At 48.5% G+C, this 22,927-nt stretch overlaps 1 protein-coding gene and 1 long non-coding RNA gene across 4 annotated transcripts in view; one reads left to right on the top strand and one right to left on the bottom strand.

Annotated features, from left to right (window-relative positions):
* The window catches only part of LOC146808464 (transient receptor potential cation channel subfamily M member 2-like), a 1,747,278-nt gene that overhangs the window by 491,426 nt on the left and 1,232,925 nt on the right, over window positions 1-22,927 (top strand). The window lies entirely within an intron of this gene.
* The window catches only part of LOC146808465 (uncharacterized), an 82,170-nt gene that overhangs the window by 22,458 nt on the left and 36,785 nt on the right, over window positions 1-22,927 (bottom strand). The gene's annotated exons all lie outside the window — the stretch shown is intronic.

A 22,927-nucleotide genomic window follows, 5' to 3' on the forward strand; every position in this document is an offset into this window, starting at 1 on the left:
AGTGATGGCTGGCCGAGCTGTTAAGTGAGAGTGGAGGGGTGAGGTTATACAAGGGGCAGAAATCTTCAGGTGATTTGGTCAGAGAGGATAAAAGGGCATGAAGCGAGTGAGAAACTAATATATTGGTGTGATGGGGATGTGTAATTATTGAGGGTTGGGGTGAGGGGGTGTGAGGGAGATGGGTGTTTATTGGGGGTTGAGGTGCGGGGTTAGGGGGTTGGCTAGGTAGCGTCTGCGGGTAGAGGGGGAGGAGCAGAGAGTGTATGGGATTGGTAGGAGTAAGGGGGGTGAGGAGTTGTGATAGGTGGTTGCGGGGAAAAGACGGTGGGGGTGAGTGGTTGGGTCGGGGAGAGGGAGGTTTGGCGGACAGGGGGAGGGCGGGTCATGGGAAGGGAATGATAAGTAGGTGACAGGAGTTTGGGGCTACCGTTATTCAAGGAGGGGTCAGAGGAGTAAGGGTTAAGGGGGTTAGGGGGAGAGGGAGATAAGTGGGGGATGAGAAGTAGGTAATTGGGGATGGGGGTAGTCGTTATCAATAGGGGGGCCCAGGGAGGGAGATGTGAGGACAATTTTTGGAGGTTGAGAGTGGATGTAGAGTGGAGGGGGAGGGGGGAGAAAGAGGTTTGAGGGGCTCTGTTTGTTTGGGGAGGGGGAGTGTTAGGCGCTGAGTGGTTAAGGAGGAGAGATAGTGCTAAAGTGGTGGTCAAAGATAGAAAGGTGGGTGGCGAGGCTTGTATGAGGATGTTACCTGTTTTGAAGATGGAGATATCAATATCACCATGAAAGGCTGGGGAGGGAGCGATGGATATTTTAAATCCATATGGATTGGTTGATTTAGAGATAGGGAGGTGTTGGAGGAAGATGCTCTTCCATTTGGAAGTGCGTTTGGAGTAGAAGATGTAGTTGGTAATAATGGGGGAGGTAAGGCTGAGGTAGTTAACAATGAGTTTCAGGGTTGCGGATGAGGAGTTTGTTTGAAATTTTTACTTGCGTGTTTGGAGAGATTTGGGGGGGTAGAGAATGGTCCAGGAGTTGGGGCTGTGTTTAGAGAGGGTATGGTCCTGAGGGTGATGGTCAGTGCTGTGAAGGGGTATGTTGGGTGGACGTGAGAGAGTAAAGAGAAGGAAGTTAAAGGCGATGGGGGTAGGGGAGGAGAGGAGGGTGCTGGGAGAGTGAGGGGTCGAAAAAATAAGGGGCAAGATAAGGAGGTAGTGTTAAGCAAGAGAGGAATAAAATCAGGAGCAGATTCGATAGCAAAACAAATTACATCACTGATGTTCAGTAGGGTAGAAAAGGTAAAACAAGCACGGTAGATATGATGAATCAAGCAAGGGGGCAAATAAGTGAGGAAATACTGTCAGGCGCAGATAAGATAGTAAAAGCAGATTACATTGCTAATATGGATCACATTAAATAGGTAAACACAATAAAATAGGTGAGTAGGATAAACAAGGGAGGAATTAAAAATCAAGAGCAGATTAGGTAGCAAAACAGATTACATCGTAAAATTGGAGCAAATTAGATAGGTAAACAAACACAAACCTCAAAGCAAAAGATAAAATCCAAAAACAATAGTCTGTGGGGGAGCAATTATATTATATAATATTATATCATATTTTAGCAATATGAAGCAAGTAGCTTGGTTTGATAGGCTCTATTTCCAGGGTTTACTCAGGATTTGCGCCGATGGCGATCCCAAACCTCCGGGGCCCAACCATTCAATAAACCTAGAAAAACAGGATGAGGAAGAAAACCATGGCTGATGTCCAGTCGGCCCCTCTGCTCACCTTTTGTGGACCACACAGGGCGTCAACCTGAAATCGCCTGACCGGCGCCATTTTGAAGATGGGCAACATCAACCAGTAGGGACAGAAAAATCAGTGTCCACTTCATCATCTTTGTGCCGGGTGAGTCTTTCATGCTCAAAGGTGAGTTTAACTTGTTTCGGATCATGATGTCGCAAACCGACTTACAGAGGCCCTGCAGACACAGCTGGGCGCACCAGACGCAACCATGTTTTAATCAGAACTCAAACCTGTGTAGGTATAGCACTCAACGTTCACTCCGAAGCACAGTAGGGTCACCAGACAGCCAGCAAGGGCCCAAGGGTGCACACCACTAGAGCTGGCTTGATCTGGTGTGACCTACGGTGCACCGGTGCCCGTGGTCATGGTGGTGTTTTCTTTTGCCAGGAGGGCTCTCACTCATTTGTCAGGAGAGAGCACTAGGGTTAGCACCCTTCCATTTCTGGTGCTCTGCAGCAGTTTCATGAACTTCTTGGAGTTTCATATTGCTCAAATGGCTGTAATTTCTGATGTTAAGAAGTTTCCCTCGTCCTCTGCATGATTTTTGCTCGCGAGAAAGTGTCATTCATAGTCGCTGAAATGTCACTCATAATTTCAGTGAAATTATGGAAATGGCAATCTGAAACCTTGGCAGCAATCAATCAATCAGGAACATTTGTAGAGCGCGCTACTCACCCACGAGGGTCTCAAGGCGCTGGGAGGGGGGTGCCGCTACTGCTCAAAGCCAGGTCTTGAGGTGCTTCCTGAAGGAGAGATGGTCCTGGGTCAGTCGTAGGGGGGTGGGGAGGGAGTTCCACGTCTTGGCCGCCAGGAAGGAGAAAGATCTTCCTCCAGTGGTGGTTCTGCGAATCCGTGGGACAGTGGCGAGGCTGGCGGGTAGGTGTGTAGAACGTGAGGCGGGTATTGAGGTATTCGGGGCCCATGTTGTGGAGAGCCTTGTGTGTGTGGGTGAGGAGTCTGAAGGTGATCCTCTTGCTGACGGGGAGCCAGTGCAGGTCTCAGGTGTGCAGAGATGTGGCTGTGTCGGGAAATGTCCAGGATGAGTCGTGCAGATGCGTTCTGAATGCGCTGGAGTCTTTTCTGTAGTTTGGCGGTGGTCCCAGCGTAGATGGCGTTCCCGTAGTCGTCGGCTGGTGACGAGGGCCTGGGTGACTGTCTTCCTGGTTCCAGTGGGGATCCACCGGAAGATCTTTCGGAGCATGCGGAGGGTATTGAAGCAGGAAGATGTAACGGCGTTGACTTGCTTGGTCATCGTGAGGGAAGAGTCCAGGATGAAACCCAGGTTGCGTGCGTGGTCCGTGGGCGGTGCCCAGAGCATGGGGCCACCAGGAGTCGTCCCAGGCGGAGGGGGATGGTCCGAGGATGAGGACTTCCGTCTTGTCGGAGTTCAGCTTCAGACAGCTGAGCTTCATCCATTCCGCGACGTCTTTCATTCCTTCCTGGAAGCTGGCTCTGGCGGTGGCGGTGTCGTTGGTGAGGGAGAGGATCAGTTGGGTGTCGTCCGCGTAGGAGATGATGTTGAGGTTGTGTTTGCGTGGGATGACTGCGAGGGGGCTCATGTAGACATTGAAAAGGGTAGGGCTGAGCGAGGATCCTTGGGGTACGCCGCAGATGATCTTGGTGGCCGCTGCGTGGAAGGGCGGGAGACTGAGTTCTGTCGGAGAGGAAGGAGGTGATCCATTCCAGGGCCTTTCCTTGGATCCCGGCGTGGTGGAGGCGGGTTGTCAGGGTGCGGTGGCAGACAGTGTCGAATGCGGCCGACAGGTCGAGGATGATGAGGGCGGCAGTTTCACCGTTGTCAAGCAGGGTCCTGAAGTCGCCGGTGGCTGCGATGAGGCGGTCTCGGTGCTGTGGTTCGCTCGGAATCCGGACTGCGATGGGTCGAGGGAGCTGTTCGTCTCGAGGAAGGTGGTCAGCTGTTTGACGGTTTTCTGACTTTAGTGGGGAAGAGGAGGAGCGAGATGGGCCGGAAGTTCTTGAGGTCTGTGGGGTCTGCGGTGGGTTTCTTCAGGAGGGCATGATCTCCGCATGCTTCCAGCTCTCCGGGAATGTGGCGGATGTGAAGGAGTTGTTAATGATGTCCCGGAGTTGGGGTGCGATGATGGAGTCTGCTTTGTTGAAGATGTGGTGTGGGCAGGGGTCGGCTGGGGAGCCGGAGTGGATGGTGTTCATCATGTGGGTGGTGTCTTCCGTGCTGACGGGGTTCCAGGTGCATAGGGTGGTGGTGGGGGACGTTGGTTAGGTGGCTGGGTAGGTAGTCTGAGCGCCAAAGCTGTCGTGTATATCGGCGATCTTGCGGTGGAAGAACGTGGCGAGTGAGTCTCAGAGGTCTTGCGATGGCGTGATGTCATTGCTGGCGCTGGGGTTGGAGAGCTCTTTAACGATGCTGAAGAGTTCCTTGCTGTTGTAGATGCTGTTGTCCAGTCGGTCTCTGAATGATGTCCTTTTAGTGGTGCGGATCAGCTGGTGGTGTTTGCGGATGGCGTTCTTGAGGGCTGTCATGTTTTCTGTTGACTGGTCGTGGCGCCAGGCTTTTTCGAGGGTACGGCAGGATTTCTTGGAGTCTTTGAGATCGTCGGTGAACCATGAGGCTTTCTTGCTGTCGGGATTGCTTGGAGGGTTCTTCAGTGGTGCAAGGGCGTCGGCGCAGTTGGTGATCCACTGTGTGAGGTTGCGGGCTGCTTTGTTGGGGTCCGCTATGCACAGAATCGGGGAGTTAGAGGACGTTATGTCTGCATACGCAGCCTAAGTCTTTTGGGGACGACGGGGACAAGCAAGGTGGGATCGCGTTGCGCATTCAAGGCCTTGCTAGATTTTATATGTCCTTCTGGTGATTAACAAGAATGCAAGTTATCTCCCGGGTCCTGGTTAGTGTCACTACGCGGCGTCTGCGTGTCGTCCAGGTTTCGTTTTCGGCCATAGCCGATCATTGGTTCACACATCAATACCATATGCAGAGTTGAAATTTACGACGAATGTCCGATGTGGTCACTCTCCAGTAACAGCGGTGTGTTGTACACCGTTAGCCCCATTATACTGTTTATAAGTGTTTTGCTTTAGTCGGATGCACGTTCGGTTCACTATGGAGACCCCCAGTCACCTCCGCTGTCTTTCCTTGCGGTATATCTTTATATAATGTATTGGGGCTGCATGCAGTGTCAGTTGTTTCTCCTCAAGGGAATTCCCGGGGGCGATCCCGCTCACGGTCTCGTCCAGGCCACAGCCGCCATCTTGAGGCCAAGATCCTCCACCCGCTCCGCACCTCACGGCCTCAGCGTCCAGCCTCCGTTTCTTACAGGCCAGAAGCACACAGCTTGTCACTCCTTTCACCGGCTCTGATGAAATTCTGAGATCTATTCAAAGATGTCATTCATTCCACAAACACTCGCCAGGCTCAGATCACGTGCGAAGGACACGAACATTAAAACAAAAGGTTTTCAATACCTGCAGGTCTGCTCCAGAAAGATGAGCCCGGCATCCCTGAAGTGCACTCCGCTTACAGCTGCAATTCACTGGGGGTCCACAAAGGTCACAGCAGTGCACATTGTAGCTGCCATGTGCTAAGGCCTGTGAAGCATCAAAGACACTTGAAGAAACCTCCCTTGGAGTGAAGGAGCTACTTCCCTGCATTTGCAAGCACCGTAACCAAGTCAACCGGTCTGCAGATCCTGAGCTCCTCCGGACTCCATGGGCTCTGCTACAAAGGTGGTGGTGTTCCACAGCGCCTGAGGCCTGGCCTGCCCTGCCCTCTCACTAAGTTTGAGGCCAGTATCCCTCGCGAGGGTTGCAATAACTGAACCCCTGTGCACTGTGTCCAACTTGCAGTTGTAAGGCTTGTTGGTTTCCTTCCAAGAAGATCTTTGGGCTCCAAGTAGCCCCAATCTCGAGCACCTCCAGTGACCAGAATCTTCAGCCACACCTCATAGTCTGCATCGTGGCCTGCATGTTTTGGTGAGCTGCTGGAGGTCCTCTCATGGCTCCAGGGCCTCCGGCCTGTGGGTCCACTTGAGGGTCACACTTGTTTCTTTTGGGCTCCCCTGATTGCTCGGGCCTGCCCTAAATCCCCTGCTGGTAGTGAGTCCCCTGGATCTTGCTGGTCCCGACGTTGCTCTTACTTTGATTCCTTCATGGGTTGCATTGCCAAGGCTTGTTGGTATCCCTTCCAGACACTGACCCCTCAGCACTCGACATCCTTTGTGGGACAGCTCGTGCATGGCTCCTGGTTGTCCTCAGCGTTGCCTGGTCCTCACAGGTGCAGAGTCAAGGTCCTCGTCATCCATCCTGCAACACACCACATCGGAGAGCATTCGTCTTCCAAGTCTCCTGGTCAATCCTGAGTGGCATAGACTGTCTCCTCTGCTTGCATGTACCTCTGATCAAGAATCCATCCTCAGATTCCATGGACACTGCTTCCTTCATCCACAGCGACACTTTCCTGAAGTCCTCCACTGGGTTCAACAGCGGTTTTCGACTCCACTTGACACGTATGCCCCCGGCTTCCCTGGTGTAGGTAACGTGGGTACTAGGGTATCCACGGGTAGGGTGACTCTCCAACCTTCGGTCTTCCACGAGGTTTCTTCAGGGTCCACTGGGAAGAGTCCTTAATCTTAAAAAATCCAACTGCGACTTGCACATAGATTTGTACAGAGCACGCGGCCGTGTTCCCACACTGCGCACACTCTCCGTGGGGTCCCTATCGACCCACCTTGGGTGGTTCCTTGGGTCCCCAGCATTTTTACGTCCTCAACATCGTCCTGACTCGAGTCATGGTTCTTATACCACTTTCTTAGTACATGGTTAGGTCCCCCCGGGTCCATTGTGTATTCCATGCGATTTACTGTGTTTCTTTGCTAAAGTATTGTGTGCATTGGGTTTATCTCAGTGTTGGAGATATTGGAACGTATTTGGGAAACTTATGAAATTGATTTGAATGCTTATATGGTCTACAGTGTGCCTGCAATTAAGGAAAAATATAGATGCTTGCAGGGGGGTTTGCATTTTTGGTTTCAGTAAAACCAAATATCAGGTTAGAAGATAAGTATAGGACTACGGGTGAAAAATGCTTGTATAGACCTAATTATAGTAAATCCTTATGCTCCCCCTAAAGAAAAAACACGACAAACAGCTAAAAATTGATATTATGGAAAAAAATCACCTTGCAATTCCTCAAAATCCCAAATCTACTGGTAGAAGATTTTAGCACAAAAATCCCCTGCAAAGCATTGGGGATCAATTGCACTTAGAAAAGGATAACACATTTGGGATCCCGGGCCAGGTTCTTGCTAAAAATGTTGGTTATGTGAAAGGCAGGGAATTAGTCTATATATGACTTTGTGACTGACCATTATCAATTCAGACACTGCTTTTGATTATGCTATAATTTCCTCTGAAGAGTTCAGTATGGTAAAATATTTTGAAATTGGTGAGTCAATAGGCAGTGGTTATAAATAAGCCTGGGCAAAGCACTATGCTACGCTCGCGTAGTTTGCGAAATTTGCGCTACTTCGCACTATGCGAATTGCGCGTAGCACACTGCAAACACGCGTAGTGCCGCGTAGTGGTCATTTTTTGCTTGCTCGCGGTCCTCAACTTCAAGTTGGCGACCGCGAGCAAGCAAACTGACATCCCGGTGAGACTTTTTCCTCGTTCGCTTTCAGCAACATCAAGTTGCTGATCGCGAGCGTGGAAAATAAACCACCTGGCGAGCTTCTCAATGCGGGGAGGTCAGGTTTCTCATTGCGAGTGGTCGCGTATGCTTGCGACCGCTCGCGATGAGAAACTACCAGTCCGTGTTGAGAAAGCTACTGCTAGAGTAGAAATCTACTTGAGCGGCAGAAAACGACCGCTTGCACTGTGCAAGATGCAGTTTGCACCGATTGCACAGTGCTGACAAGCATCCAGCACTGTGCAATCGGTGCGAACAGCATCTTGCACAGTACACTATGCATTTTGCGAAGCTACGCGTAACCCGCGTAGTGCACTTCGCGTAGCGATACTTCGCAAACTACGCCCAGGGTTAATCATAAACCTCTTTGTCTCACATTGCAGAGGTTGGAATATTTAAGGGATCACTTGCAGACTAACTCGCCAATACGTTAAAATAATCAGAGTAGGACAATATGGACTGGAAAACTGAAAAGATCAATCATCTGAAAGGGCTGGTCAATCTAGTGCATCGAGCTTTTATGAAAGAATGATATGAGACGGCATCAACAGCCATAAGAACGGCAAGGGATGTAAGGGTATACCAAGATCCTCAAAGATTTGGGCAAAGATTGAGCTAAATAAGAAAATAAGGAAGGCATATAAAGTGGGTGGTGCTAATAAAGTGGCTTTAATTAGACAACATAGGAAGGTGTTTGAAAAGAAAAAAAAAATTCTAAAGATCTTTATTGTATCATCATAACATATCACAGCACCAAGCCTACAACCACACGGGCCGGCCGCGTTCAACAAAACCTACCAGCTGCTGTCTTACAGGTACACAGCCATTTGACCGACAACCCGGAGGTCCGGCGGCACTGTTTAATGATGTATCCCATTTGCCTCCACTACACGATACACATCAGTTCAAGGTCCATGAAGTTCAACCCCCCCCATTTTCTGTTATCTGTTACTTTCCAGAGAGTAAAGGTCCATAATCCCAGTGCTAAGCAGCAAGTCGTGATTGCCAATGGCCAGCCAAGCAAACAACTGCAATCCCATATCAGCCCGGGGCATACAGAGCGACCGATCCCCCAGACGAGTGACCGCCATCCGAGAGGCCATCAAGCTAGGTCTCCAAAAAAGGGTCAAGAACTAAGGAGATAACCAAACCCAACAGCAGCGCATAACGCATCACCCATCCCTGCGTTCTATCTGCTGTGGCACATAGTGAGGCCCCTACAACAGCTCCACCGACCCCTACCCCTTATACGCCCCCACTCGTGCTCCACCATCCGTAGCATCTCAGTTGCCATAGTTCAACCCCCTGAGGCAGCATCCTATCCACTGTGCACTAATCCCAGCAAACAACCCGAACTCTGCAACACAGCAACCCCTGAAAGAGTCGCACCTAAACAGTTGGTGTGACTGCATGGGCCCTATCCGCCTCCACCTGACTCCCACCTTCACTCGCCGCGGCAGTGGCCACCAAGTATTCCCTTAACGGATCCCATATGTCCCTGGGCTGACTACGCAGCGGTTGTGTATCAGCATATATCGTGTTCTGTTCTTGACAATATACTAAATCCTTTAGCCATTCCTTAAATTTCGGTGCACGGCCCCTCCCCCATCTACATGCAACCCGCCGTTTCGCTAGTAACAGTGCTATATTTCCAAATTTCCGGCTCGATTTGGGTATCTGCATAGTATACCCCAATAGCATCATTAGTGGGTCAAGCTCAATCGTATCACCCATCATAGCCTGTAATGCCGTATGCACCTGCGTCCAATAGGCAGCCACCGGCGGACATGCCCATGCCAAATGTAAGAAGCCTGCCCCTTCCGAGCCACAACGCTCACATCTGTCATTATCTGCATGACGGAACCTCATCTTTTTGGCGGGCGTATAGTACATTATCTGCAAAAACTTATAATGGATAATTCGTAGCCTGCAGCGGGCCGAAATCTCGGAAGTGAGCTCGCAGCAATATGCCCATTGTGCCTCCGTTATCTCCCTCCCTATATCAACACACCAGTTCCTAAGCGCTCTGCTCTCCCCACTCTCACTTTGCTCTCGGATGCTACGATACAGGTGAGACACTAAATGCCTGCCGTCCGTCGATGTAAGCAAAACTTGCAATGGCAACACTACGTCAGGTTCCTCCGGAAATTGCGGTAAAACTGCCCTCAACCCCTGCCGCAGCCGGATATAATAAATCTCTAATTGGCGTAGGCCGACAACCCTTAAACTGTTTCCGCGTTTTGAATTGACCGTTCACAAATAGGTCGCCCCAGGAGCAAATTTTCATCTTGGCGCACATCCCTTGGAATCCCCCTTCCTGCAACAAGGACAAATCCTGATGATAAACTAGGAGCATAGTCGGTGCATATAGACATTTGACTGGCAATCTGCGCAGTATTCTCTGCCACGCATCTATCGTGCCCGTTACCGTAGTAGCCGACGTCTCTATTGCACTCGCTGGACCATGAATGATGCCCTTCAGTGGAAGAGGCCGAGCAATCCACAGCCAGCTGCGGCATGAATGGCGTAGGCTTAAACCAATGATATGCGAAATGGGCTTGAGCACTCAAATAATAGGCTAGGAAATCGGGGACATCAAATCCTCCACTACGATAAGGCTGGGTAATAGTCGACCATGCCAATCTTGGTTGCCTACCTGCCCAGAACAGCCGCAACAGCTCGGAGCGCAAAGTCTGAAAAAAATACGCACCTGGATAGTACAGGATATTCTGGAACAGGTACAAAAAGCGAGGCAAAACCACCATTTTAATGAGTGAGGCCCTACCAGCCATGGTAAATGGCAAAAAAATCCAGCGCGTTACATCTGACGCCAGTTTAGTGATAGCAGTGGCATAGTTCAATCTTATCGTCTCCTCTCTGACCGTCGATATCTGTATCCCTAAATAACGGAGATCAGTATCACACCATTCAAGCGGATAATCTAAGGGAAATCGGGTCACCGCCGGAGTCAGTGGAAAAAACTGTGATTTCTTCCAGTTGATTTGTACACCCGACAAGCAGCCAAACACCAAAAACTCCCGAAGCAGTGAATTGAGATGATTCTGCGGGTCAACCACATACAGCGTTAAATCATCCGCATACAGTGCCACATCTATCTGACGTTGGAAACATTTAAACGCACTCTGTTTGTGCAGTTGCCGGATACGGCATGCTAGAGGTTCAATCGCTATTGCGAACAGTAATGGGGACAATGGGCACCCCTGCCTGGTGCCTCTGGTCAGGGAGAAAGGACCCGACAGCTCACCATTAATTAGTACTCTCGCCGTTGGGTCAGTGTAAAGTAACGGGATCCATGCTACAAATATTTTAGGAAACCCCATCCGGTACAAAATGGCGAATAAATAGCTCCATTCGACCGAGTCGAATGCCTTCGTGGCATCCAGGAACACGGCGGCTACAGGCAATTCCGGCGCTATTGTTTGGATCAGAGAGAAAAGGGTGCGCAGATTGCTGGCCGTGGATCTACCAGGTACAAACCCCGCCTGATCTGGCAGGGCTATCTTAGGCATAAGCAGGGAGAGCCTAGTGGCAAGCACCTTTGCCAATATTTTTGTGTCACAATTTATCAAAGAGAGCGGTCTGTACGAATCACATTCAGTTGGGTCCTTACCTGATTTCAACAAGAGGTAATCACCACCTCCCTCATCGAACCCGGCAAGATGCCTATCTCCAGAGACTCCTCAAAAACCTCTTTGAGCACGGGGGCCATTATATCAATATAGCACTTATAGAATTCCGCCGGTAGCCCATCAAGGCCGGTCGCCTTCCCATTGTTAAGAGACATAATCGCCTCCTGTATTTCATCAAGTTCGAACGGAGCCCCGAGGAACTGCCTATGTTCGTCACTCAGCCAGCATAATGCCACATCATCCAGGAAGCTCCCAAGTGGGATCTCCTCAGCCCGCCGTGTGGTATATAACTCCTCATAATGTGCGGTGAAGAGACCCAATATGTCCTTCGTATCATGATGTATCCCACCCTCCGACGTACGAAGTTCCAGTACATGTGTATTACATCGCGGATGCCTAGCAATCTCCGCCAACGCTCGTCCCGGTCTCTCTCCCTCACAATATCTACGCGCCTGCCAGTGTTGCCCTCTGAAATTTGCCTCTGTCCGCTTCCTTTTCATACTGCGAGAGCCGTTCTCTAAATTCCTTATGAATGGGGCCCATCGGCTCCCGGGCCATTCTAGCCTCCAGTTCCTTAAGATCACCCTCTAGTTTCTTAAGCGTCCCTCGAATATCTCTCAGCACCCCAAAGCTCTTTGAGATGGAATACCCTCTGACCGTCACCTTAAACGCCTCCCAAATGGCCTCCACACTATCTACCGATCCTTTATTGCGAGGGAAAAACTCTGCAATTTCCTCTCCCAGTTCAGCCTTAAACAGTGGGTCCAGCAGAGCCGTGGACTGCATCCGCCAGTGCGGCACCGCCCTGCCATAACCCGGGATCGATATTTGTACCAAAACCGGGCAATGGTCCGAATAAGACCTCGGCAAATGCGCAACCCTGCCCAGATTAGCCACCAAACCTCGAGATAACAAACAGTAATCAAGTCTGGCCCACGTGTTGGCGTATGTAGTAAAGTGTGTACCCTCCCGAAGCCCCGCATGCACGAACCTCCAACTATCTACCAGTCCCCCTTCCTCCATTATGCCCACCAAAACATCCCTTGCATTTTTATGATATTGAGGGCTGCCGTCGGACCTGTCCACTCCCGGAGCCAAGGCAACATTAAAGTCTCCTCCCCAGATAATATGCATGGACCCCGTGCTCAGTATCCTACCCCCAAAGTCGTATGAAAAAGTCAGGGGAATCTACGTTAGGACCATAACAGTTAACTATTGCGACGGTATCAGTGCCAAGCCTACCCCACAGCAAGACAAATCTCCCCTCTGCATCCGTATGCTCACCAAGTGTCACAAAAGGCACCGTTTTCTTGATTAAAATGGCAGTGCCCCTGGCATACACCGAATAGGAAGAGAAACTCCGCACCGCCGCCCATTTGCCGGCAAAAGCATAAGTCGAACGTGGACTAAGATGGGTTTCCTGCAATAATGCGATTTGTACCTGATGCTGCTCTAGATATGCCACTACCCTCCTGCACTTTAGTGCATCATTCAGCCCTCGCACATTCCAGGATAACACCGTTAGTTTCGCAATATGTCCACTATCTGCCATCACTCATCAAATACCCATTATCTACATTGCCACTGAAAGTAGACCTGATGCTCTGCCCCCGACCCCGGATCAGTAGCAGGCCCAGCCACAACACTGGACTTTCACAAATAAGGACAATACCAGTCCCAGAAACTTTATCCACCGCCCTCCCCTGTAGGAATAAACCCCTCAACTTCCCCAGGTCACCCACCCCCGTCCACAAACTCCAACACCCAGTCCCCCCATCTCGCACTATATACCCTCCCCCCTCCCACTAAAGCAAACCCCAACCTGCCAGCCATGTGCCCACCCCTCCCCTCCCACAATTGCCCCCTGAACCAGGGCCAGTCAACTCCCCATACCCACAAGATACTAGAGGGTGTTTCCCGTCAGGGACCATTGCTAGGTGGCACCACTAAACCCCCTCACCGCCGCCCAGACCACCAAAGGACCTGTAGTCCGGCCCGACGACCCAGAGGGGCGTCCAGCGTTATAACCATAGGCAACATATGTGCCACATCAAGCAGTATATAAGAGCAAAGAGACATCACAAAATGCAGACTGGACAGCATCCTTCAGGCATCAAAAACACAATAAAACAAAAAAAAAAAAAGGGGGGAAAAAGGAGGGGAGTCACATTATGCGATCAACGTTCACCACACCTCACTGTTCGCCTTCCTCTATGTCCCCGTGCAGTAGATCTGGATCTTCCGCTGCCCCCTCAGCAGGCCTGTTACCCCGCTTGTAATGTTTAATAAAATACTCTACTTGCTGAGGGTTCGTGAATTTTTTGTCTCCCCTGATAGGTGACTCGCAGACGGGCTGGGTAGAGCAATGCATAGTCCAGTTGCAAGTTGCGCAGCTTGGCCTTTACCGCCAAAAACTTCCGCCGTTCCTCCTGCACCAACGGAGTGAAGTCTGGGTATAGAGTAAAGTAATGGCCATCATATGTTAGTGACTTCGTGCTACGAGCCGCCCGCAGAGCCGCATCCCGATCCCTATAGTTCAGTAGCCTGGCCACGATTGGCCTAGGGACCATGCCCGGTTTGGGTCGGGGACCCAGGGTGCGATGCGCCCTTTCCACTATAAATTGCGAAGAGAAAGCGTCTGCCCCAATCGCCGCCAGGAACATCTTCTCAACGTACTCCTCCATTTTGCCCACATTAGTAGTCTCCGGAATACCTACGATACGTACGTTATTACGCCTACTTCTCGCCTCCAAATCCTCGTTTTTAGCGGCAATCACACGCAGCAGGTTGTTTATTCTGGAGAGCTGCGTAGTATGCTGTCAGTGTCCTCCGAGTCTGAGATCCGCTGCTCCGCTCCCTGCAGACGTTCCTCGTGGGCATCCAGTTTCTGAACCACTGCATCCATGCGCGATGAGATTCTATCAACTTTGTCAGCGATCGTCGCAAACCCCTGTCGTATCTCATGCAGGACATCTTGCAAATTAGCCCCCACTTCCGCCGACTCCCCCGCGGCTCTACTCGATCCAGCCGGACTATGATGAACGTCGCCAGCTTTAGTCGCCTTCTTGTGAGACTCAAACGTGAGCTTGGGCTGTCGCGTGTCGGGCTTGCCCATCCTGAACGTCTGTCAGTGCAGTATATCCCCTTCCGTTGACTACCTCTCTACTAGTCCCCAGCTAGCAGACCCACCGCGATATCAGCAGTCGGAAATGATAGGGGATAGACAAACGACTCCGAGAGCAATTCCCAACAGGATCTCAATGCGTCCCGCCGTCGCACTTCTCTGGACCTCGGGCCATGCACTGCGTACTCCTGCACAGCCCGTAGCAACAATCCACTCTGCCGCTACAACTGGGGGGCTGAGCCGCACAGAGACGCCCTCCTGACCAAAGAGAGCGCCGATCACCTTCCTCAGCCCCCCCGCCCCGGCGCAAGCGCCAACAGCGCAGTGCGGCCAACTCTGAGGATATGAAGCCCCGTGCAACGCCCCCAGCCACACAGGTGGCGCAGAATAATCCCTTCACCTAGCGATTCTCCCCAGGCAGAGTCACAGCCCGCAGAACCGATGCCCGGACCACGTGCACAGCCACCAGCACAGTGTACACACAGCCCGGGTGATGCGAGCGGCGGCGGTACGGGTCCACACGGGGGGGGCACAGCCTGCAAAACTTTAATCTGGGCTGGTTGCCGCAGTATCCCCCAATCGAACACCAGCCTCCAACGATCCCAGGTAACTCCTTAACGCTGCAGCTCCTGCCAGTGCGCGAGGGAGGGGGGAACCACAGCCGCCCCGCCAGTTAGGGGAACCGCTCACCGCCAGCAACGTCGTCACTACACCAGTGGTGCCGGCAGAAAGGTCCCAAGGGGGCAATTCCTCCCCCGGGCTTTCCCCAGAGCGCTTCGCGCGCCGCACTCAGCTCGGAGGCCTGCTGCCGTCTCTCACGCCTCGACCTCGCCTCAGAAGTGTAGCCGGCCCAGCGCCTCACAGTCTCCAGCTGACTCCACCGCCGGAACTTTCAAAGCGTCTATCTCCCACGGCAAGGCTTCAATATCGAGCAAACTCGGCTCACCGCTGTCGGTTCTCTCGCTATGCCTCCCTGTAAAAGCAGAGCATCATATACTGCCTCTCACAGGATATTTTGTCGGATAATTGTCGCCGGACTGCGGGAGCCTCACACGAAGGCGTCCATACGCTAGTGCGCCACCTAGCGTCCTTAAGGTGTTTAGAACATTATTAAGAAACATTATTTGGAGTGAAAAAGGTGCAGCCTGGACAAAGAAACCAGGAGCAACACTAGTGACTTAAGTTGAGTGGATTAACTACATTACTAAGCTATACAAGTTCAAACACAGTAATACAGATATGGCCGGGTCCCTGAAAAATTAAAAGATGGATATTGTGGTGCCGTAGCAGTATTTCCTAACTCCACAGTTTGAAATGTAGAGGAAATAATAAAAACATTCAAGGGATAGATGAAGTACAAGCTGATACAAGAAAGCTTAACCCTAGTCTGTGGGCCCAAGTTTTGATTCAGGTATTTTTAGATATAATAAGTGGTCAGGATACACCAGAATCTTGGAAAGGAAGTATGAGTGTTGCGGTATACAAAAAGGGCCCTTGCGAGTCTATCAAGAGGTATTGAATGATTACTTTGTTGGGTATTCCAACTAAAATCTATTAAACTTCCTTTTTATGGTTTGGAGGAGTGGACAATAAATCAGGCAGTGATCCCTAAGGTACAAATGGGCTTCCATTGTGGTCACTTGACACAGGATGGATGCCTAATGTTGACACTTGGCTGAGGATTGTCTTTGGAAAAGACTTGTCCATGGCATTCGAAAACATCAACCGGGCTCTTCTGAGGGAAAAATGTCAAATTGTAATATTCCTCCTGGGTTGTTACAAATTGATAGTCCAACTCCATGAGGCATCATGGACAAGAGTCGAGATGGGAAGTGATTGTGCTTTGTCTACAATGCTAAAGACCCCTAATGTTTATATAGCTGATGCACCAACACCTTTACACCAGGTTCACTCCTTTCCACTGGCACTAGGTGCAGAGACTATTTCTTTTTTGTGCTATACAGACGATACAATCATAATAGATCTCACTCCAGTAGGCCTCCAGAGGAAGTTAGATGCCTTTTCAGAATACAGTTTGAATTGTACTGGAGCTTGACTCAGTGGATCATCTGATAATAAATATGTCTAAAACAAAAGTGATGGCATTTTCCAACAGAAGTATACAAAGAAAAATATCAGAAGTGGTGGCTAAATGGTGCACAACTAGAGATGGTGATTGACTATAGGTTTTTGGATCTCCTTTTTAAATACAATCTTAATTTTAAAGCACAAGTTGATCAACAAGAGCTAAGAACAAGGGCTACCGCAGGTTTATTACAAAGAATAGACTTGGAATTGGGACTTTAATACGTAGAACTTTTTTAAAAGACCTACAACTTAAAAATTGTAAATTTGCTCTTGAATGGCTGGGAAGTCCTCCTGGGGAAAAATATTAACCGACTTGCGAATGTAAAATGAATATTTGGAAAAGATAATTAGGCCTCCCAAGAGGTACAGTAAATAGTGCACTGAGGCTGGAGTTGGGCTTGACTAATATAGTATTTAAGTGCCAATGAAGGATCCACAATTATTGGTCCTGTCTCACTAATTTGGCTGAGGGATTACAGAGGCAGGTAATTAAATATTATTTCCATCTCAATAAAACAGCATCATAGATTATAAATTAACACAATATTAAGGACAGTTTAGATTTATTACCATCGCTTGATACAGTGTATATCTGCAGCCAAACGAAGGAGCGTTCTAAGGTGAGTATTTAAAGATTGATCAAGAAATTGTGGTTTAGAATATGTGGATAAAATAAATAAGTTGTCCCATTTATCAGACACTGATTATATGACATCTTTAATGGGTTTTATATACTCTCTTCATATTGATTATATGATATACTTTATCGGATTTTATGCAACATAAAATGATTATAAAAGTGACATAATATTTGATATTATATTATTTTTTTGTGTGTTTCAGTCTATTGTTTTTGTATGTAGGTATTTAGTCAATTCAGAAATGCGGTAGTGAATGTTGTGGATCTTTTTATTGTTTATTGAATTGTGTGTGTTTGTGTTGCCTTGTCGGCATAATATCAAACAAATAAATTCAATACAAAGACTACTGGCTGTTCACTGTCATTGTCTCGGTTTTGTCAGTGATCATTTCTGGGATGCATTTTTAAGACACAGCAGCTTTTAGTCTTTCAGCCCTTTTCGGCCACCCTTCTCTTCTTGGCACACTTCTGGCTGAAGTGCTTGCTCCTTCTTCGAGCTCAGTATGCACACTTTCAGTTGCTTGTTTTAATGTGGATACTCTTGATTCATTCACCACAGGCTCAGCGCTTACCTTAATTTTACTTTAACACAAATGTGTACAGTCTTCTCCTTCCTCTGAATGTTTAATTTGCACGGGTGCTTGACTTCGTGAATCAGTGAATGTTGTCATTAATTCTTCATGGACCTGTCTCACACTTGTGGGGTGCAAAGCTTTAATCCAACTCAGGAGTCCTCCATACTTGTCAGCAGTGTTTGTCACAAGGATGCCTTGTAAGGGGCAGCTTTTCCTGACCTGCTTCTTCACAAAGACCCAGTCACCCGGACATAGGTCTTGGCATTGTTCTTGCCTAGGAAGTGGAATCGCCAACTCAACCTGGTGAGTGACAGAACACAGCACATCAGCCGGTTCTTAGAATTCAAGAACCATATCTGTTTTATTCACGAGCGCTGCTTTAGGCACGGCAGAGAGTTTCACAGGTCTCCCCAATAGCATTTTGTGGGGAAGGATCCAGTGCTCTGATCAGGGAAGCTTCAGAACCAGGGGAAGGGCTTCACCCCATTTGAAGGATGCAGACACACCAAACTTAGCCAGTCAAGCCTTCAGTGTTTTGTTTACTTGCTCCATAATTCCAGGTGCCTCTGGCTTGTAGCTACAATGGAACATCAGCTACATTTGAAGTGCTGAACATGCATCCTCATCACTTCATTTTTAAAAGGCATGCACAATCAGACTACAGAGAAACCAGTAGATCAAACTGAGGGATTAACTCCCTAAGCAGTAATTTAGCAACTGTGAGACTGTCATTTCTCCTACTCGGGTAAACTTCTAGCAAGAAGAAAAGAGGCAGAATACCACCAAGATATGGTGCATTTCATTGCAAATGGGCATTTCCAATAAAATAAAGCTGCATGAGTTTAAAGGGACCCCCTGAACTTATTATATGATTCATAGCCGCAGCTGTCCTCTGTTCTGCCTTTAACTCCTGGTAAGTAACACACCTATGACACTGATTTTCTGAAACAACACAGAACTGAGAGGTTAGCCCATAGGTTTTGAAGAGACGGACCATAGCATCTCTTCTGATGTGAGTGGGATGGTGGGAATGCCTTGCCATGGGAGACAATAAGACATGCAATAGGTCTGTTCTGCCATCAGTAAAAACCCAGACCTTATCCTTAATATTTACACATCCTGACCTAATACACTCCTCTTTCGGGCTCTGGGGATTCTTCCTGCATTTACTTTAACTATTACCATGTAGCAGTATTGATATAGCAATATGTTTAAGGCAGCGGTCATTTTCAAATTCACATGAATGTTCTCTGTTAAATGTACAGGACTCAAGAGCGCAGTGCCCTGCCATCTGTTGGAAAAAGACATTAGTTGTGTGGGCTGAGCAAGTAATGGGTCTACATTTGTCCCCCACTGGAAACCAAACGCCCAATTGTAGCGCTTGACTCTCAAAGGGTAGCATTGCAGAGCAGGGCTTCCTGAGGGTGGGATCCCCTGTGCCACTGGTGATGTTCGGTGCTAGGGTATCCGTTTGACCAACACAGCACAAACTTATTTGGTTCTAAACATAGGAAGGGTGGTGGAGGGGCTCCGAGCATCTGTCTATTTTTAGAGGTATTAATTGCTTTCCCTCATGGACAGGATAGCCCAGGTCAAAATGATCATCTTGCCGCAATGCCTTTATACATTTCAGAGCACCTTATACAAGATTCTTAAGTCAATATTTCAGCACATTGCATAGTCTTATAGTAGATCTTCGGAGGGGCCATAACCATAAATGAGTAAAGCTAACTACACTTCAAAGAACATAGGGGCAAGGAGATCTTGTAGTCTCTCATCTGGAATTTTATTACATGGTGGCACACCTCCAGCACACGATTAATTGGCTTGACCTGGAAGATAATTGGGAGAAACAACTTTTACAGGGTACACATGTGGAAAATCCAGAGATGAGTCATGGTTTCCCCCCCTACATTATTCCTTTGGTGGCGAGTATTTGGGAGGGAGTGGTTCAGAGTGCTTCATCTCACCATTTATGCCCTGGACATGCCAATCTGGGTGCTACAACCTTTCCTTAAAATTGCTGATTCAATGTTGATACAGTGATGGGAGGAGGATGGCTGTGATACACTGGGAAACCTATGTCCTGGAATACAGTTTGTCACAAAGGAGGAGGCCAAAGCCTCCATTTCTTTGGATATGGGACAATCACTTCAATACATTAAAATATCGAGTATGGCCCGTATGGTATGGCTGACCTTCCCTGAGGCACCTCTTCAATTCAACACCCTGAGGATGTTACTAGATATGGCCGGTGGCCGTAAATTAATTTCCCATATCTAAAGGGCACTCCGTGATGACCTAACCATTTAGCGTACTGTCCAAATGGGACAAAATACAGGGGAACCACTTTTAAGTAAGGATTGTGTTTCAATACACAAGGGAGTGCAGATGGTTAGTTCCAACGCCAGATTCAAAATCCTGCATTATAACTTTATACACCAAGTATACCTCACCCGCAGACCTTGTATACTATGTATCCGCCAGGACCAACTGCTGTGCGCAATGTGTGGCCCCGGAGGTAGACTTCATTCATATAGTATGGTTGTGCCCCTCTCTGTCCTTTTTCTGGCAGGCTGTAGTGCACAATTTGAATAAGGAATTGGGATGGGCAGTGCCACTTGATATTCGGCAGGTGATACTGGGCCTACTTCCTTCTCCAAGAAAAAAAACTGGGCAGAAAATATGTTCTTCTTGGCCTGGTTCTGGCAAAATGCCTTGTAACAATGGGCTGGCTAAGCCTAACACCCCCCACATACTTGACATAGCTGAGAGATGTTTGAGTGGGCAGTTGTGGAAGCTGACACGTGCGGTGGGATGACCGAGTTGAAGATGACCTGGGAGCTTGGTCTGCTATGTTATCCGATTTGAGGGGACCTCAGGGTATGGCCATCTCTGGAGATGGGAGCACATGACGCACTGTATACCACCTGGCATGGCTGCAGCACATAGTGGAAGCACCCTAGACAATGAGGAGTTATGATCCACACACCATTTCTTATGGAATTTTTTTGTGCCAGCAGGAGGGGGGGTCTTTGCATGAGGGGAGGGAGGGGATGTTCTGGATTATTTATTTGGTTTATTTTTATATTGTTCTATAGCACGAACATTACCCTGGCGGGTATCAGAGCGCGTTACAAGTATACAGAGAGCAGTATAACAGTAATATAATACAATATTCAAGAAAGATGCACGATGAAGTAATACCCTGAAAGGAATGGTGTAGTTTACAATGTTCAGAGAGCAAACGAGAAGACAAAAAGGATTCAATATGCCGTAGTCATGAGGAATACTAAGAAATCGGGATGGATAATGTAGGATCTAGGAAAGAAATTTGTTCATTAGGAGTACTTTAATTTCTTTCTTGAAGGCTACAGTTGAGGGTTTCATTCTGATTTCTGGGGGTGTTCCAAATTCTCAGAGCAATCGCAGAGAAAGAATGATTGTAAGGTTTCTTCTTGTGAAATCTCGGAGGTTTCAGGTTTATGGACAGTTACTTGACTTGTTTTACTACTGATGCACAGTTGTGATTATTGCTAGGGTTTTCCTAGGATAATGTTTACCTTAGATGGATTATGTACAATAGGTTCTGTACCGTAATTTGTCGGTTTCTATTGTACATGAGGTGATATGTTTTTTTTTTTTAATACTTGTTTATACTTCGGTTTCACAAGACTGAACAGTGGATGTTGACACTGTGCACTTAACTAATGCTCCTTCATTATACTGTGTACGTGAATGTGCCCAATTTTTTTTAAAGAAGTCATTAACAAAATAGCTCTATGAATTTATAATCACAATCTTAAAGCATGGTTGCAACATACACTCAGAAATCACATGTGGGTAACATACTGCATATGAAACATGTCCCCTAATGGACATCACTTTTGTGAGTGCACACCTGTACAATTACCACCTTCTACCCATACAGGACTATTGTCCTCCTGTGGAAAACTCTGTAGTGGGGTGGCCCCACGTGTGCAGGATGTACAAGTAGACACTGTAGCCAGGTAGGAGTAGATGAGGTTTATTGAGATCTTAGGTGTAGAAGTAGTAAACCCAGAACAGGCTCCACAATAGGCCCCAACATAGGCCCCAGCATTAGCCCCACCAGGAGCAGCCTCCTAGCTGCTCAGCCCATCTTCCCAACTGTCTCAGTCCCACACAGTATCTAAGCATTCCACCCACACTAACATTCTACGCGGAACACTGACACTGGCTGAGCAGCTAGGTACAGAATGAAGGGAACATAACATGACCTGAGGATACTACAAACTCCCAGCATCGAGCTCCCCAATCCCAGCCACTGGCATGCGACTCTGGTACTATATCAGGTTGGGACCAGAAGATTGAGCGTGCCTTCCAGGCTTCCATATGTGCGATCCACTGTTGGATTTCTGTCCTCTTCTCCTTTGGAAGGGGAACAATGGAGAGTAAGTCAGACCCTTGTGCAGGTGGGAAATCTTGAGGCACAGCAGAGTGAGATAATGCAAAGGGCACGTAAAGATGGCCTGTATTGATGAGGAGGGAAGGCTCACAATCCTGGCCAACTGGATTAACAAGATCGTGGTCTAGGAAAGAGTGCATCTAAGTTTGTGTTTGATCTTGGTTAGCTTCCATGAAGCAGGCTTAACATAGCTCTAACCAAATCCAACACTAAACCGGAGCTAAGCAATTCTAGAAAGTCGATTGTCACCTGTAACTGATAGGACAGATGTTGTGGACATTGATTTATGATCAGAATATCATCCAGGTAGACTATCATCTGGACCCCCAGGGAGTGTTGATGCTCCACCACAGGCTTCATCTTGACAAAGCACCACAGAGCGGAAGACAGACCGAAAGGGAGGGATACAAACTCAAAAATATGAGACCGCCACTGAAATTGGCTCTACATTGGACTACCAGACTCATTGCTGGGCAAACTCCAGGTGGTAATGAATGATGCCGCCAGGCTAATCTTCAAGCTACCTAGGCGCACTCTGGCATCACCCCTACTGCAACAATTACACTGGCTGCCCATCAAGCAGAGGGCTAAATTCAAAGGCCTCTGCATTACACACAAGGCCCTATTTGGACATGCACCCAACTACATCAAGGAACGCCTGGAGAAATATGCCCACTGCCGCTCACTAAGGTAATCCACGGAGGGCCTTCTAAAATGCCCACAATTCAGCTACACCACTAAAGGTGGCCGAGCCTTCTCGATCCTTATGCCACATCTTTGGAACATGCTGCCTGGTCAGCTTCGCTCCGAAAGCTGCCTCCTTCCATTCAGGAAGAAAATGAAGGCCCTATTATTTACAGGACCTTGGGCATAACACTCCCCTCTGTGATACTACTCTCCTCTGGAACTTCCGCTGATCTTCTTGAAGTGCTT

The sequence above is a fragment of the Triturus cristatus genome, chromosome 8 (assembly GCF_964204655.1).
Source record: "Triturus cristatus chromosome 8, aTriCri1.1, whole genome shotgun sequence".
In the NCBI taxonomy this organism is placed as follows: Eukaryota; Metazoa; Chordata; class Amphibia; order Caudata; family Salamandridae; genus Triturus; species Triturus cristatus.